The sequence below is a fragment of the Pseudonaja textilis genome, chromosome 7 (genome assembly GCF_049901715.1).
Source record: "Pseudonaja textilis isolate UNSWEBS1 chromosome 7, rPseTex1.2, whole genome shotgun sequence".
In the NCBI taxonomy this organism is placed as follows: Eukaryota; Metazoa; Chordata; class Lepidosauria; order Squamata; family Elapidae; genus Pseudonaja; species Pseudonaja textilis.
The window spans coordinates 21,943,834-21,959,938 of record NC_141996.1 but is presented as its reverse complement, the minus strand read 5'-3'; the positions used below and the strand labels follow the sequence as shown (position 1 = coordinate 21,959,938).

Sequence of the window (16,105 nt, the reverse complement as noted above, 5' to 3'; positions counted from 1 at the left end):
TGAATAAGAAATGACAGAGAGAAAGAGTTCAATTAATCACAAAGGAGGATTTTTAGCATGGAGCTCCTTCCATTAGACTTTTTCAAGAGTGGTGTTACTGCCTCCACCATGACAAGTTTATGGAGTTTATAAATTGTTGCAAAAATTTTCCTTCCCCTAAAAATGAATTGGGGGTGTTATGCAAATAATTCTCTTCCCTCAGATTTTGGAGGATTTTGAAAGAGGCCAACACCTCCAACCAGGGGCAAATATTGGAAATTACAGACACACACCAAGATGTCTTGCCTGAAAGCTCTTATAAATCAAAAGCAGCACACTGAAATGAGAAAAAAAAAGAAAGAAACCCGGAAGGCAACTGGAGTTGGCTCAAACCAGGGGTGGGATGCTACTGGTTCTGCCCGGCCAGTGGTGGGGTTCAATTTTTTTTACTACCAGTTCTGTGGGCATGGCTTGTTGGGCATGGTGTGGTGTGGCTTGGTGAGCGTGGCTTGGTGGGCATGACAGGGGAAGGTATACTGTAACATCCCCATTCTCTCCCCACCCCACTAACCTGCTTTCCATCTCCATTCTCCTGTGCAGGGCAACAAAAAAAGACCCAGCTGATCAGGAGGCAGAGAATAGATGGGGGCAGGGCCAGTCAGAGATGGTATTCCGAACTACTCAAAATTTCCACTACCGGTTCTCCAGAACTGGTCAGAACCTGCTGAAGACCATCTCTGAAGGAAGCCACCATGAAGAAGGCCTGTCTTCTGGGTCCTATCAGATACATCTCCTTGGGAGAAGGGACCCACAACGTCCCCTGCCTTCCGCTCTGGTGGGACAGGTGGATGTAACCGTGAGAAGACAGCCCTTCAGAGAACCTGGCCCCAAGCCATATGTAACAGTGGTGGGAGTCACATATTTTTACTACCGGTTCTATGGGCATGGCTTGGTGGGCATGGCAGGGAAGAATACTGTAAAATCTCCAGTTAGAGGTGGTATTTGCCGGTTCTCTGAATTACTCAAAATTTCCACTACCGGTTCTCCAGAACTGGTCAGAACCTGCTGAATAATACCTCTGTGCCCGGCTCTATAGAACTGGGAGCTCTGAAGAGTAGCAGACACCGAAACAGTTCTGTGTTTGCTGCTGTTTGGCCCACCCGCCCACCTGGGCTCTTACCTGTCCTTTATTTCCTGCTTTTTCAACCTCAGCTGCTTTGCGCGGCATAGCCGAGGTTGAAAAAGCAGGAAAAAAGAGGCTTTACAAACGCTGCGCACCTACACGCTGCGCTTTTCAGCTCTCCGGGCAGCACAGCTTAAGGTTTTTTTTACACGCCCACGTGCAAAACGTAATCTCCAAACCGGTAGTAACACCGGTTGAATCCCACCCCGGTTCAAACCTACCTACACAGGTAGTCTCGACTTACGATCATAATTGAACCCAAAATTTATTATTATTAAGCAATACCATGTATGATTTTTCTTCCCACAGTTGTTAAGTGAATCACTGCAATTGTTAAGTTAGTACCAAGGTTGTTAGGTGAATATGACTCCCCTACTGACTTTGCTGGGAAAAAAGTAGGAAAAGGTGATCGCACGACCATGGAGCCCTGCAACCATCATAAATATGAACCAATTGCCAAGCATCAGAATTTTGATCACGCGGCCAAGGGGATGCTGCAATGGTTGTAAGTGTGAAAAATGGTCATAAGTCAATTTTTCAGTGCCATCATAACTTCAAACAGTCGCTAAATAAACTTTAGTTAGTGAAGACTACCTGTATTCTTGGGATATATAGGATACAGAAGTATCGCATTCCACCCAATCCCTAAAATTAAGTTTATTTTAAACTTCTGATCCATGAAGGATTCCATGATTCTATGCAGTCTACTTTGTAAATTCTGTTTTATTTGCTTTTTCTTCTTCCACCTTCAGGCTCTGGTGATGTCCTACTAGTCTAAACCATTTTGGGCTCTACTGGTGTAGCCTTTGACCGCAGCAGAGGCCTTCAAAAAATCATTTTTCAGTTTCCAAAGACAGGCAGCACCCAACTAGCAGATTGTATTTTTTTTTAATGCAGTGCTGATTTGCTGGGTTTGTTTCCGCAGCAGCTGTCCCTGAGGACTTTGCTCCTTGACAGTCTCCAGCTCAGCCAAGAGACTGTAGTTAAGCCATCACTATGTTTCCAAAACAGCCTGGGGCCAGAGAAGTCTGGCTTGAGTTCTGATAAACTACTCAGCTCACGGTTGCCTAAAATTCTAACACTAAGGGCAACTGCATAAGTCAGAGGTCTCCAAACCTGGCAATTTTAAGACTTGTGGGCTTCAACTGTTGAAGTCCATAAGTCTTAAAGTTGCCAAGTTTGGAGACCTCTGGCATCAGGGATCACAGGAAGTGGGGCAGGAAGGCAAATGGGGAAAGGCAAAAGCTATATTTTTACAGTTAGGCTAACAGAATGGGGTAGGTACAGTTATACGTTGAATATTCAAAATTTATTCTTTCCGGTTTTGCAGGAATTTTCCATTAGAAGAACTCGTGTGGAAAATATCAAATAAGAGTGCTCTAATTTGTGCCGGTAATGAATCAATTCTTGGTCAGCCTTATAATGAAAGCAGAAAGGACCTTTCTTGGGATTGTGCACTCCAATGTGTAAGTAAAGGATATTGGAATCCAAATTCATTGAGGACAACAGGTTGGGTAAGGCTGACCTCAAAGGTTTCCCCTGTCCCACCAATCCATCTCAGAAGAGTCCAGCCTCTGTTGCATCAACATTAGGCTTCCTTCCCTGATTTCAATGAGAACTAACAAAGGTAGTTCCCGACTTACAACAGCTCATTTGGTGATCGTTCAAAGTTACATCACTGAAAAAAAGTGACTTATGACCATTTTTCAAACTTACAATCGTTGTAGCCTCCCCATGGTCACGTGATTTACATTCGGATGCTCACATTTATGACGGTTGCAGTGCCCAGGAGTCACGTGATCACCTTTTGTGGCCTTCTGACAAGCAAAGTCAATGGGGAAATCAGATTCACTTCACAACCATGTTATTAATTTATCAACTGCACTGGTTCACTTAACATATGTGGCAAGAAAAGTCATAAAATGGGGCAGAACTCACTTAACGAATTTCTCACTTAACAACATAAATTTTGGGCTCAACTGCAGTCATAAGTTGAGTACTGCCTGTAGTGTGTGAACAGCCCTGATTTGAGATTCTGCCTACAATATTTGAGATTCCACCTACAACACCTGCCATTCTTAGGACAGGGATATAAGGAATCTACAAGGAATATAAATCCTTCCATTCTGAAGAAGCTGAAGAAGCTTCTTGGATGAGAAGCGAAACGTCTTCAAGGAAAAACAAAGAAAATCCAGTTGCCCTTTGAAAAAACTCCTTTGGGGTTTGCCTTCTTAATTATTTTCTGTGAGACTATACCAAGAAAAAAATTACCAGTACTGTGCAAAGCAGAGGTGGTATTCAGCAGGTTCTGACCAGTTCTGGAGAACCGGTAGCGGAAATTTTGAGTAGTCTGGAGAAATGGCAAATACCATCTCTGATCGGAGATTTTACAGTATCCTTCCCCTGCCACGCCCATCAAGCCACTCCCACAGAACCAGTAGTAAAAAAATTTGAATCCCATCACTGGTGCAAAGTACTGGTAAAAATTACCAGTACAAAATAAAATGTTATTCCATGCTCATGAATACATGAACCTTTTCATTTTCTTAGATAGCAATACCTTCTCTATAAAGGGAAACATGTTTAAATCAAGCAGGCACTAGATAACGAAGAGTTGTCTAGCTGCTGAGTTTCAAGCCACCTGAGAAATTGAGCACATCCAAATGTGGAGATGTTTAGTATTTCTTAATCCATGGGGATGGATTTAAACTCTTCAAATGCTTTGAAAGTTCTCTTACTTGCACATTTCCTAAGATGGAAGATGCAAATAGATTCTAAGACACCTTTATGACCCCAATTTCATCCCTCCACAGGAATAAAGCACATAGCAGGTTACATCAGATCTTAAAAGCAGAGCCTGATTTGATTATACTTAGATAGTAAACTACTAGAAAATTCCTGACTAAATTGGGAAGTAGGAAAAGAAGACATGGCAAACAGTGTTCATATTATTGCCAAGAAAATTGCATGGATGGTCACCAAGAAATGGCTTCAATTAATCAGACATTTATTTTTAAACAGAAATTCAACATAGTAGATATAATTGCAGGTGATTTGCATTTCTTACTCTCCAGTCACAAGGTGGTGATAGCAACTTCCACATAGAGAAATCCGCCTGCATTTTCTCATTCAACATGATAAAGCTTCTGAATTCCCTTTCAAAGGAAGAGAATTACACAGAAAGTCTCTTGGCTATAGTATAAATTAAGAAATAGTCAAGGGGTGCATGTTAATATTCTGTCTTTCACTGAATAATCCCCTCCCTCGTGTACTGCAGCTCTCTAACTTGCTAAGCTTCAATGAAATCGCAAGCCAAGGCATCCTGAAGAAACTTCTCCCCTTGGACTTCAAATGGGAAAGTGTGGGCATCCTGCAAGGCTTCAGAATAATTTCTGAATTTCTCTTTTTCAACTTGAGGGAGGGAAAAAAAACCAGTTTCTGTTCAAACCCAAAAGACCTCCCACCTATGGAGCCTTTCCCAGAATGTGCTTTCACTGAACCTCGCCTTTCAAATATTCAACTTTCAAATATTCAACACCACAGACAATACTGCTACCTTTCAAAAAGACCTTGACTATGTATCAGAATGGTCAAACAAATGGCAACTTCAAATCTCAACAAATAAATGCTCTGTCTTACATATTGGCAAAAAAAACAGAAAATAAAATACAGGCTGAATAGTCAAGACCTTGTTGATGATCCAAACTCTGTCAAGGATCTTGGAGTACTCATCTCAAATGACCTAAGTGCTAGAGCCCACTGTAATTACATAGCCAAAAAGGCATTAAGAGTTGTTAACCTAATCTTACGTAGCTTTTTCTCTGGTAATATTACACTAATAACTAGAGCACACAAAACATTTGCTAGACAAATACTCGAATACAGCTCATTGGTCTGGAACCCACATTACATATCTGATATTAACACAGTTGAGAAAGTCCAGAAATATTTCACAAGAAGATTTCTCCACTCCTCTACTCATTGCAGAATACCTTATGCCACCAGACTTGAAATTTTAGACCTAGAAAACCTAGAACTACGCCGCCTTCGGTCCGATCTAAGTATAGTATATAAAATCATACATTGCAATGTCCTACCTGTCAATGAATAATTCAGCTTCAACCATAGCAATACAAGAGCAAACAATAGATACAAACTCAAGGTTAATCGCAGCAAACTTGATTGCAAGAAATACGACTTCAGCAACAGAGTGGTCAATGTCTGGAATACTCTACGTGATACTGTGGTTTCTTCCCCAAACCCCCAAAACTTTAACCTTAGACTGTCTACTATTGACCTCACCCCTTTCCTAAGAGGTCTGTAGGGCGTGTGCATAAGCGCACCAATGTGCCTACTGTCCCTGTCCTATTGTTTCTTTTATTTTTCTTACATGTATCCATGTATTCATAACTATGTTTTTACTTATACCTATTATCGTGTAAGCAATTGACAAACCAAATTAATTAATTAATTGATTGATTGATTGATTAATTTTGGTAGAATCATTCGCCCGCCCAATCTGTGGCTGGCCACAGATTAGGTAAGGTTATTTGTGTCCAGCTTTAACTCAATAGACTGGATCTCTAAACTTGGATCTTTGAAATACTGCCGAAATGTCCAACTTTTGCAGAACCAAAGGTCACAGGTATCTTTTTGAGCAAGTTACTGAGATGAGACTCAAAAAAAAAAAAAGTAGGTGGGACCAAGGCAAAAACCAAATTGGATCTTGTTTAATTTTAATTCAAAAATTTAATTCAAAATTCAAATCATCGTAGTTGATTTGTCAGCTTCCCATGAGAATTTTTCTTTTAGACCTTCATAACAATTGAAATTAGTGTCAACATTTGGAAATGTTCTGGGTGCTGTATTGAAAGTTTGGGAAAAAAAACACAGCTAAAGACCTAAGACTCTGCTGCCTGCCTGCCTGCCTGCCTGCCTGCCTTCCTTCCTTCCTTCCTTCCTTCTTTCTTTCTTTCTTTCACTCATTCTTTCTCTTTCCTTCTTTCCTTACCTTTCTTTCTTTCTCTCTCTCTCTCTCTTTCTCTCTCTGTATGTATGTATAACTATCCTGTCCTTTGTGAATATGAAGCTCATTATTAGACATTTCCTCTAATGTCTGAATGTGTTTAAATAAATCTGCGTGAAAAACAGTTCATATCAGATTCTAACACTTGTTTGGAAATGTTTAAAGGAATGCATGATTGCGTCCTCCTTATCTGAGGTACTAAAGGGAGTAGGGGGCTAGGCTAGGCAAGGTGAAGATCTTTCCAGAGGGGCCTTAAATACTCTTAAGATGAGGTAAGAATATTTTTTAAACAGCAGAAAAGAAACATAAATTCAGCATCTCCATCCCAGATGGCATCTTCTATTTCAATGAGCTGGATAGATTTGCACATTTTTGTCTATTTTTTAAACAGTTGGGAGAGAGAAGTTTGCATTGTGTCACACAAAAAAAAAACTGGGATGGGTGTCTGAAGTAACGGCATCGGCAAAAAAAAAAAATCACAGCAAGATGGCAGATGGTGCATCACCATGCAAGCCCCACCCCTTTTAAGCAAGCTTCAACATTATACACACATTCTTTAAAAAGACAGGGTTTGCTCTGCGATGTTCCATCTGCTATCTTACCAATTTTGCTTTCTCCGCAGATGCTGTTAGTGTAGATCTGAAGGCTGTGTCACCCCATAACTGAGATAACAGAGGTCCCTGTGAATCTTAGAGCCTTGGCACAAACTCTGGTTTAGATGGCTAACTGTCCAGTTTGTCATTACAGAGGAAAATTATCTGCTTCTAGTATTATTTCTGCATGGAAACCACCTTGGACCACTTTTTTTCCAGTTTAAAAAAAAAAAAAGATGCTCTGCCCCAAAGTCTCTGCCAATCTACAGAAAATTGGTGACGCTGAGGCTGATTTCATTGGGCTGGAGATCTCCCTCAACCATAATTATCTAAGTAGCACTCCGAATCTCTGCATATCACATCATGGGGCAACTACTATATGTGCTTAGAGAGCTAGAATTCATTTTGATCCATTCTGGGGTGCTAAGAGAACAGAGAATTTATAATACACGCACATAGCATACACATACACGCATTTATTAATCACATTTTCCACACAATATGAATGTCCGTTCAGATGCAAAGTTTGTACATGTAATTCTGTCAGGAGGAGATAACTATGTCATGAGTAAAGGTATCTGATATAAGATTATTTTTTTCTCCCATTCAATCGTATCAGATTTTGGAGATTGCCTACACAAGTCCCTACAATTTTCTTGGCAGGGTTTTTCAGAAGTTGTTTGCCATTGCCTCTTTCCCAGTGCTAAGAGAGAGTGACTGGCCTAAGGTCATCCAGTTGGCTTTGTGTTTAAGGCAGAACTCAAACTCACAGTCTCCCCAGTTTCTAGGCTGCTGCCTTAACCACTACTACACCAAACTGACTTTGGCTTTTACTGAAGTCACATTTACTGCACCCACTACTCTTCCTCAGTAATCTCATCTCAGGTATCTTATAACGTTACATACAGAGCTTAGAAATCAATAGGTTCCCCCTCCCTGAACATAACTGTTACCTATAACAAACAGCTGAAATAAAAAGTAATGTTTCGCTCCCATATTAAAAGCTACAGAGAGAAACAAAAACAGTATGATGCTAGGGATATAATGAAACAGATGATTACTGTAACAGTAAATCATTGGGGATTAAGGATATGACTTGTAAAATTTCATACACAATTGATACTGGATCTCTGCTTGTTTGTTTGTTGCAGACAAAGCATGCAATTACTTTGATCCTGATACCATTATCACAAGATGCCATTGATTGCAAGTGAATCTGCATCTTAAAAATGTATATTTTGATCATAAGCTTGGAAAAGTCAATTAAAGCAAGCAAATGACTCCAGCAGGGAAGAGTTGATAAGGAATGTTCCTACAATACTTTTATCAATTAACTTACTATTTTGCTAAACTTTTCTGAAGTTTGTGTTGTCTATGATAAAAATTTCCAAGCATAGATTGGAACACATAAACAGATTCCTGGCGATTGCTTGAACAAATCCCTGCAGTTTTCTTGGCAAGATTTCAGAAGTGATTTGCTATTGCCCACTTCTGAGGGCTGAGAAAGAGTGACTGGACTAAGGTCACCCAGCTGACTTCATACGTAAGACAGGACCAGAACTCATGGTTTCTGAGTTTCTAGCCTTATGCCTTAATCACTACACCAAATGGGTTGTCTTATATATTATATACAAACCACTATATATTTAATTCTCAATTCCGCACGTATAGCTTTTAGGATTTGATTTTTAATTGGTCCCTAATTCTTAACATGCACTTGCACAAATGTTGTAAATATTTTTATCTTTGCTTAATAATGAAAACAAAGACTTTATTTTTAGTCATACTTTAATACTTCCCAGATCTCTGTGCCAGAGCAATCCATGTATTAGATAACTTCATGCTGGATTACAACATAAATATGCCCAATAAAACACAACATAAAATTATGCAACATATGGCTGTTTCTCAGAATTCTGAAGTCCACACATCTGTAGGGCACCAAGATCTCCTATTATCACATTGGCTCCCATTACTCCTTTTTTGGTTTCCTCCCCTTATTAATTAAACAAAGTCATTTCATCCTTCATGGTTCCATTACTTGCTTTCTATACTGTATACCAATCTTATGTACATCATCTAAATCAATATTGTATAATATACATACATGATAGTCCGCCATGCGTACAGAACTTGTAGTCCCAGAATTCAGCCACAATCATTCTAGATTCTAAATAAACTATTCATTCACTAATTTGAATAATATTTTTACAATTATAATTGTCAAAATACTGATATTGTATCTGTCCTATCCCTAAACAGTGCTTCTTGAAAAATGATACCTGCTAAAAAAACAATAGATTTATTTTACTAACATTTATATCCTGCTTTTCTTCTAAACATCTCAAGTCACAGCACATGAGAGTCATCTGTGAAGCTTCTCTTCTCAACACAACCTTGTAAGATAATTGGACTGAATATGATTGGTGAAAACTTATCAAGGTAGATTTATGGTCAAGATGACACTCAACCAAATTCTACCCTGATGAAAAAGAAAGAAATTAGAATAGCTGACATCTCAGGATTGGTTCATATAACTACAATCAATTTAGACAGGAAGAATGAATGTCAAGACCAAGAGTTCATTTAGATCATGGGTGTCAAACTTGCCATGTCATGTTGCTGTCACATGACATTTCATGAAGTTTTCCCCATTTGCAGAGTTGGGGTGGGTGTGGCCTGTGCGTGGCGCATCCTGGCCATGGGCTTCCAGTTTGACACCCCTGATTTAGACAATACAGACATTGTTTAGTCATGCCATAGTTTGTTTGGTTTAGATAACTATAGTTCTGTTATTATGATGAACAAATCCATTCCAAAGTCCCAATATCATAGTGTCATGCTAATGCCCCATAAAACATTCTTGGATGAGGACAAATAAAACATGGCATTAATTCAATCAGATGTGGACCTCCAGGCCCCAACAACAGCAGCAAGGCAGAATGATATCCTAATGTGACTAATTATGTTTCTAGAAACATAGACACAGAATCTCAGTTCTGATCTCTCAGCCTTCATGAATCCTATCACTTCTGTATCACTTGCTCAACATCTTATCAATACATGTTATTTGGTGACTTGAACACACAGAGAAACAGAGAATTGTGCTGTTGTGTGAGAAGATACCTTGCATAAAGTAATCTCTTGAACAGCAGGCTGGTGACTCAAGTAACTTGATATTGGGAACTGAATGTTGGCTGCAATCAGATTGAGGATGGGAGCTTCCTGTCCTTTAGAATTTTGCTTTGGTGCACTATAATGCTAGAACACCTTTCTGTGACAGCCCAACACCTGGAATCCTTCAAGCTGTGAAAGTCATGTCAGATCCAAGATACAATTCTGCTAAGAATTCCTTTTTACTTGAACTTGGATTGGAATAATAGTATGGCTTTGTATGATGAGTTTCATTGCTTTGTATGATGAGTTTCATTGCTGTTGCTCTTTCAAATATTTATTAATTTAGCAAAATATAAAATAAAAATGTACAAAGAAAAATGAAAATAAGAGGAAAATAAGGGAGAAAAAGGGAAAGAGAAAAAAGTTCACGATAAGGGGGAAAGAAAAAGAAAAACATTGACTTCCAACTCCTTTTGATGCAGTAGAATAAAGTACTAACATAAAACCTCAACTTTTTAATTTTATATATTCGTATATACCAGCCATTTCTATAACCACAAACCTATCTAGTCAGCAAAACCCCGAATCAAAGTTTTACTTTTTTCCACCTCAAGCACAAAGTCCAAAAGCCGTTTACAAGTAGAAACTAAATGGTGTTTTTTTTCTTTAGTCAAAGCAGTCAATATTGACTTCTCTCCTAATTCCATCAACTTTTGCAGCCACTTGTCCACTGTGGGAATCAAAGTATCCTTCCATTTTTGTGCGTAAAGTATTATTGCTGCCACCAACACACATAACACCAAAATTCCAATTTTTTTCTTTATCCATTAAGCATCTTCAGCAGCTTGCTATGTGACTCTAACCACGCTAAAAAGAAACAAAAGCACGATGGCTTGGTAATATAAACAGTAACGAACCATAATCTGAAAACAGAGGAAACCATATTTCTTGAATTAGATTACTTAACTCAGTTACATGTTGTCAATAGTAATCTTATGTCTTCCCATTCTTTCCAATGTGCAGATTAAAATATGAATTAATCCCATACACTCATAAAAAGTTAATTAAAGGAATCTAGTCATGGATGTAAGGAACAAGTTACAATACATGCATTATTTGTAACATGGTCATAATATTTATTTATTATTTAAATTTATATGGCTGCCCATCTCACATTTGAGTCGGGGGGGGGGGCTAACAATAGTTTAAAACAACATATAAAGCTATGAAACACAAAAAGAAGCAGCTGGAGGAAAAGCGAACTTACCAGTAACAAATCAACACAACCATTGTATGGGCTGCTCAGTCACACCTCCCGATGCTCAGGCCCCATGATAGAACCATGTCTTGAAGGCCTTACAAAAGGCTAATAGCATCAAGATCAGTCTAATTTCTGGGGAGGGATATTCCAAAGGTCTGGCACCATGACAGAAAAGGCTCTTTCTTGGAACCCATCAAACAACCCCCAACTTAATGGGGAGAGGCAATCCCTCAAATTACCTGGCTCCATGAAGAGCTTTGTAGATTACGACCAATACCTTAAATTAAACCCTGAAGTTTTTTTGACTGATAGCCAAAAAAGCTTATAGAACAGAAGTATAACCTGCATTAATGCAAGAGCATCGGTTCCAGTGCATTCTGTGCCAGCTATAGCTTCTGGATGCTCTTTACAGGGTTCCTCATGGAAAGCAACAAATTGCAACAATCCATTTGGAGGTGACCAAGACATGAGTGATCATGAGCAGAGCCTCACAGTTCAGGAAAGGGCACAATAGGAGGGCAAAACAGACCTATGCAAAGGCCCTCCTTCCCATGGCTGCCACCTGTTCTACAAACAGGAGTTGTGAGTTCAGGAGAATCTCCAAATTGCACCTTGGTTAGGGTAGTGCAACCCCATCCAGAACTTGACATGTGTCATCAAGTTGTTGTCAACCCTTGGGACCGCCTATGTTTTCTCCATGACGATGTACCCCTAACCTAGTCCTTCAGCCCTTCCAATGGCATTGGAGTCTTTTCCAGGGAGCTGGGTCTTTATATAATGTGTTCAAAGAAGGATAATTTAAGTATTGACATGGATGCCTCAGGTGAGAGCCCTAGGTTGATTTGTTTAGTTCGTTTGGAGATCATTCTGAACTCAGAAAAAGAGGAGATGATGAAGAAGAAGAAGAAGAAGAAGAAGAAGAAGAAGAAGAAGAAGAAGAAGAAGAAGAAGAAGAAGAAGAAGAAGAAGAAGAAGAAGAAGAAGAAGAAGAAGAAGAAGAAGAAGAAGAAGAAGAAGAAGAAGAAGATGATGATGATGGTGGTGGTGGTGATGATGGGATTCCTCCCTTATACTGAAACTAGGAGACCTATGTGAAAGCATATTTCAAACCTGAGCAAATTACTGAGATAGGCACTTGTAAAAGTAATGTACTGTAATGCATGATGATATAGCTATATGCAGCTGTGTCAAGGAAAATCCAATTAATTTCAATGAAATGTATTCATAGTTTGTTATGTATTGATAAGTTGGAAACCTTCAACTTGCTCCTAGTTGAGAGCTGGTCTTCTGTATTCTTAACACTGTTAACATAGAAATGATTCACATAAACCTAAAAGAAAACAACTGCATTCAAGCCATTTGCTTAAGCAGATCAGTTAAATATCAGTGGCTCATACAGCATGCTAAGTTGATTAGTTTTATATTAGTCTGTATGCATATTGTTCAATGTGTTGTTTGACCTCAGTTTAATTGGGTTATGCTTCAATGTATTTGGTTTTTTTCAAATCTAGAAGATAATTTAATCTGATAACTGTGTTATACATGTTGTGTGCACTTAGCCAACACTGTAGAAAATGAGAAGCACAGCACAATTGTCTTACTTCTAAGATGAGGAGTTGGTGCGTAAAAGAACTGCTCTGAAACTTGAGAGCTTTTTTCAGACACTTATGTTGTCCAGGGATATAAATTATTATAGCATTAGTAGCAGTAGGAAGCAGAATAATAACAACGTTTCTATATTACTCTTCTTCTTAGATCAGAATATATTATTATCTTCATTCAGCAGATGGTGGTAGGTATCTCAACTGACAGCTGTAGTTTCCTAAGGTCACTTAGCTAAAATGACATTTAAACTGGAGACTTAACATATCTGCTCCAGCTTCATATCCTTACTGTGAATGGGGTGTTTGCACTCATCCCCTTCTTATGGAATTTAGACTACAATTTTATCTGAATCCCAGTTGAAGCCAAGGTCAAACACAGCAATTAGGGAAAAGAGAATATACTCTGAAAACCATTGAATTAAGCAGCATGTAACTTTTTAACATCAGAGAGCTAACTCACTTACCAAGAATTCAGTCTTAGCTTCACATTCAGTGTTTCCTTTCTTTCATCATGAACATCCCAGTTTAGATGATGATGATGAAAGAACCGCCTACGGTTGGACTTAAGCATAGTACACAAAATTATGACTACTTCAGCTTCAATCGCAACAATACAAGAGCACACAACAGATACAAACTCAATGTAAACCGCTCCAAACTTGATTGCAGAAAGTACGACTTCAGCAGCAGAGTGGTCAACGCCTGGAATGCACTACCTGACTCTGTAGTTACATCCTCTAACCCCCACTCCTTTAACCTCAAACTATCCATGACTGACCTCACCTCATTCCTAAGAGGTCTGTAAGGGGCGTGCATAAGTACACCATCGTGCCTACCGTCCTTGTCCTATTGTCCCCATTTATTCGTACCTATTTCCTGTATTCTTATTCATGTTTATACCCATTATCCTGTAAGTGATTGACAAAGCAAACAAACAAATAAATACATAAATAAAATAGAAGATAGAAACTGGTAAGAGAGACATTTGCTGTTGCTGCTGCTGCTGCTCCTGGGAGCCACCATCCTTTTGTGCTCTGCTAAAATCTCTAGAGGGTTAGCAGTGCATCACAGCCCACAGTCACCCTCCTTCTGCTCCATAATCTTTCAGATGACACACATTTCCTCATCTAAGGAAACCTCCCTGCATACATGCACGCACATAAAGTCATGAATTATTTGAAAACATGCCTTTGGACAAGTGCCTAAGCAGCCTCAGTTCTCCATTAAGAAAAAAAAAAAAGTGAAACCCATCTTTTGTTAAGATGGGTTGTCCGAGATCCCCCACCAATGTGCTTGTGGCACTTATTGTCTGCAAACAAAAGAGGCTTTCCCAACCACCACCCATCCCCTGGACCGGCCAGGCTATAATTTTCATTGTCCCTAACAGGAAACTTAAAAAAAACAATCCAACCCAATTTGGGGGGGGGGCATGTAGGAGTCCTAATACTTGCAGGGAACACTCTTAGCGCGCAACATCCTCAAGTTCCCATCCTGTGGAGACTCTACCTACCCTCATCCTGAACCGTTCATTAACTTCCCCTCTTGATCAACACGGACGGGCCCATGAGGTCTCAACCTCTTCCCCACTCCCCACCCCACCCCACCCCGCTCCTTAGAAAGATGCCGCTGGATAGAGCAGGGTCACCCCATATCTTCCCTTTCCCATCAATCGCACCTCGTGACAATACTGACAACTTTAGAAAGCTGAGCAGCCTTGTGTCTGTCTAACAGTAAGGAGGGGGGGAGAGAGAAAGAGGGAGGGAGGGGGGATAGGGGGGGAGGGAGAGGGAGGGAGAAAGAGGGGCGGAGAGGGAGAGGGGGGGAGGAGGAGAGGGGGGGAGAAGGAAAGGGAGGGAGATGGGGGAGGGAGAGGGAGGGAGATTGAGAGAGAGAGACGCGGATCCAGCCTTCGCAAGACAGAGGGAAGAGGCGGGAGAGGGGACAGTCCGCCGCCGGCGTGTGGGTGGGTGGGTGGGGGGAACCTGCTCATCCTTTCTATCCCACCACAACAGCCGGAGATCAAAGCCTCGGAGAGGGACCATCTTGGGGAAGGAAAAGTGCGGTCGATTCTCGCGGGCAGCACAATCCCCCCGCAAAAGCCAGGCGTGACATTGTTTGGGTTCCGTGGTTAAGACGCCTGCCCCCCTGCCTGCCTGCCTGCCGCCCGCCCCGTGGGTTCAAGTCTCGGAAGAAACCGAGGGCGCGTTTCGGAGTTCTCGGGGAGCAGGTGACCGGGAAGGGAAGGGAAGAGAAAACATGCCCCGCGGGCTTCAAAACTTGCGCAGGAGGAAATTTGCTTCGGGGAGGGGCCGGGGAAAGCGATCCTCGCACCTTGGGCTGCCCAGCTGCTCCGTAGCCCCTGACCCGCCGCCGCCCCCCCTTCCTTCCCAGCCCTCCCAAGTGAATCCCCTCTTTCCCTCCGAGTCGGGGTCCGTCGCCCGTCTGCGAAGTCGCTCCCTGTCCCAAAAGGATGCTGCCGGGGGAAGGGGAGGATCCGGCTTGGTACCCAACGCGCGGGAGGGCACCTACCTGGCTCGGCGCGATGGTGTCCCCCCGTCCAGTCCTGGGCCTCCCCCTCGGCAGGACAAAGAGCAGCTCCCCTCGCGCCTCGCCCCCCGCTACCCCCACCCCCGCCCAGTCCTCGCGTGCCGAGTCGCGGCGCTTCTTCCCGGAGCTTCCAATATCCGCCTCTGGATGGATGGATGGCAGCGCCGGTAAGGGAAGGGAAGCCGCGCGCAATGGCAAGGAGAGGTAATATGTGCGCGGCGCGGGGAGCGCCCACCCAACGGCGTCCTCCGCTCCCGCCAAGCGCCTCGGCTCGACCTCTTCTACTGTTTCCCCACTGCGGCGGGCTTTAAAAAAAAAAAAAAAACAGAAAGGGGGGGCCGAAAAAAAAAACTAGTGAGCTCTGGTGCCCTCTGCCGGCGCGCAGGGAGATCGTGGCCGCCTCGATGGAAAGCGCAAGAAAACGCCGAGGGTTTTTCCTCCGAGAAGTCGGGCGCAGTCCACCCGCCGCTGTTGCAAGTTTGAGCCTCGGAAAGAGAGAAAAGGATGGCTGTCTTCTGGGGGCCCAGAGACCAAGAAAATATTTTTTATTTTTTTTATTTTTTAAAGGGTGGGGAGTCCAATACTCCGATTGAACCACTTACTGTCTCTTTTGGGGTGCTTGATTAGTTGCTATAGCAGCAAAGACGTTGGGGTTTCTCCAAATATTTCAGTCCTAGAAAATATTTCAAGGCATTTTGAAAATGGAATTCCTGACATACTTTAGGTCACAGGGGTCTCCAACCTTGGCAACCTGAAGCCTGGTGGATTTCAGCTCCCAGAATTCAATCCCAGTCC

The 16,105-nt window shown here is 41.6% G+C and overlaps 1 protein-coding gene across 1 annotated transcript in view; it reads right to left on the bottom strand.

Annotated features, from left to right (window-relative positions):
• LOC148125264 (microtubule-associated tumor suppressor candidate 2-like) overlaps window positions 1-15,629 on the bottom strand; it is a 109,669-nt gene extending 94,040 nt beyond the window's left edge. The window contains exon 1 of the mRNA XM_087937880.1: window positions 15,293-15,629. The gene's annotated coding sequence lies outside the window, so the exon portion shown is untranslated. The remainder of the gene's footprint in view (window positions 1-15,292) is intronic.
• Between the last annotated feature and the right edge of the window lie 476 nt (window positions 15,630-16,105).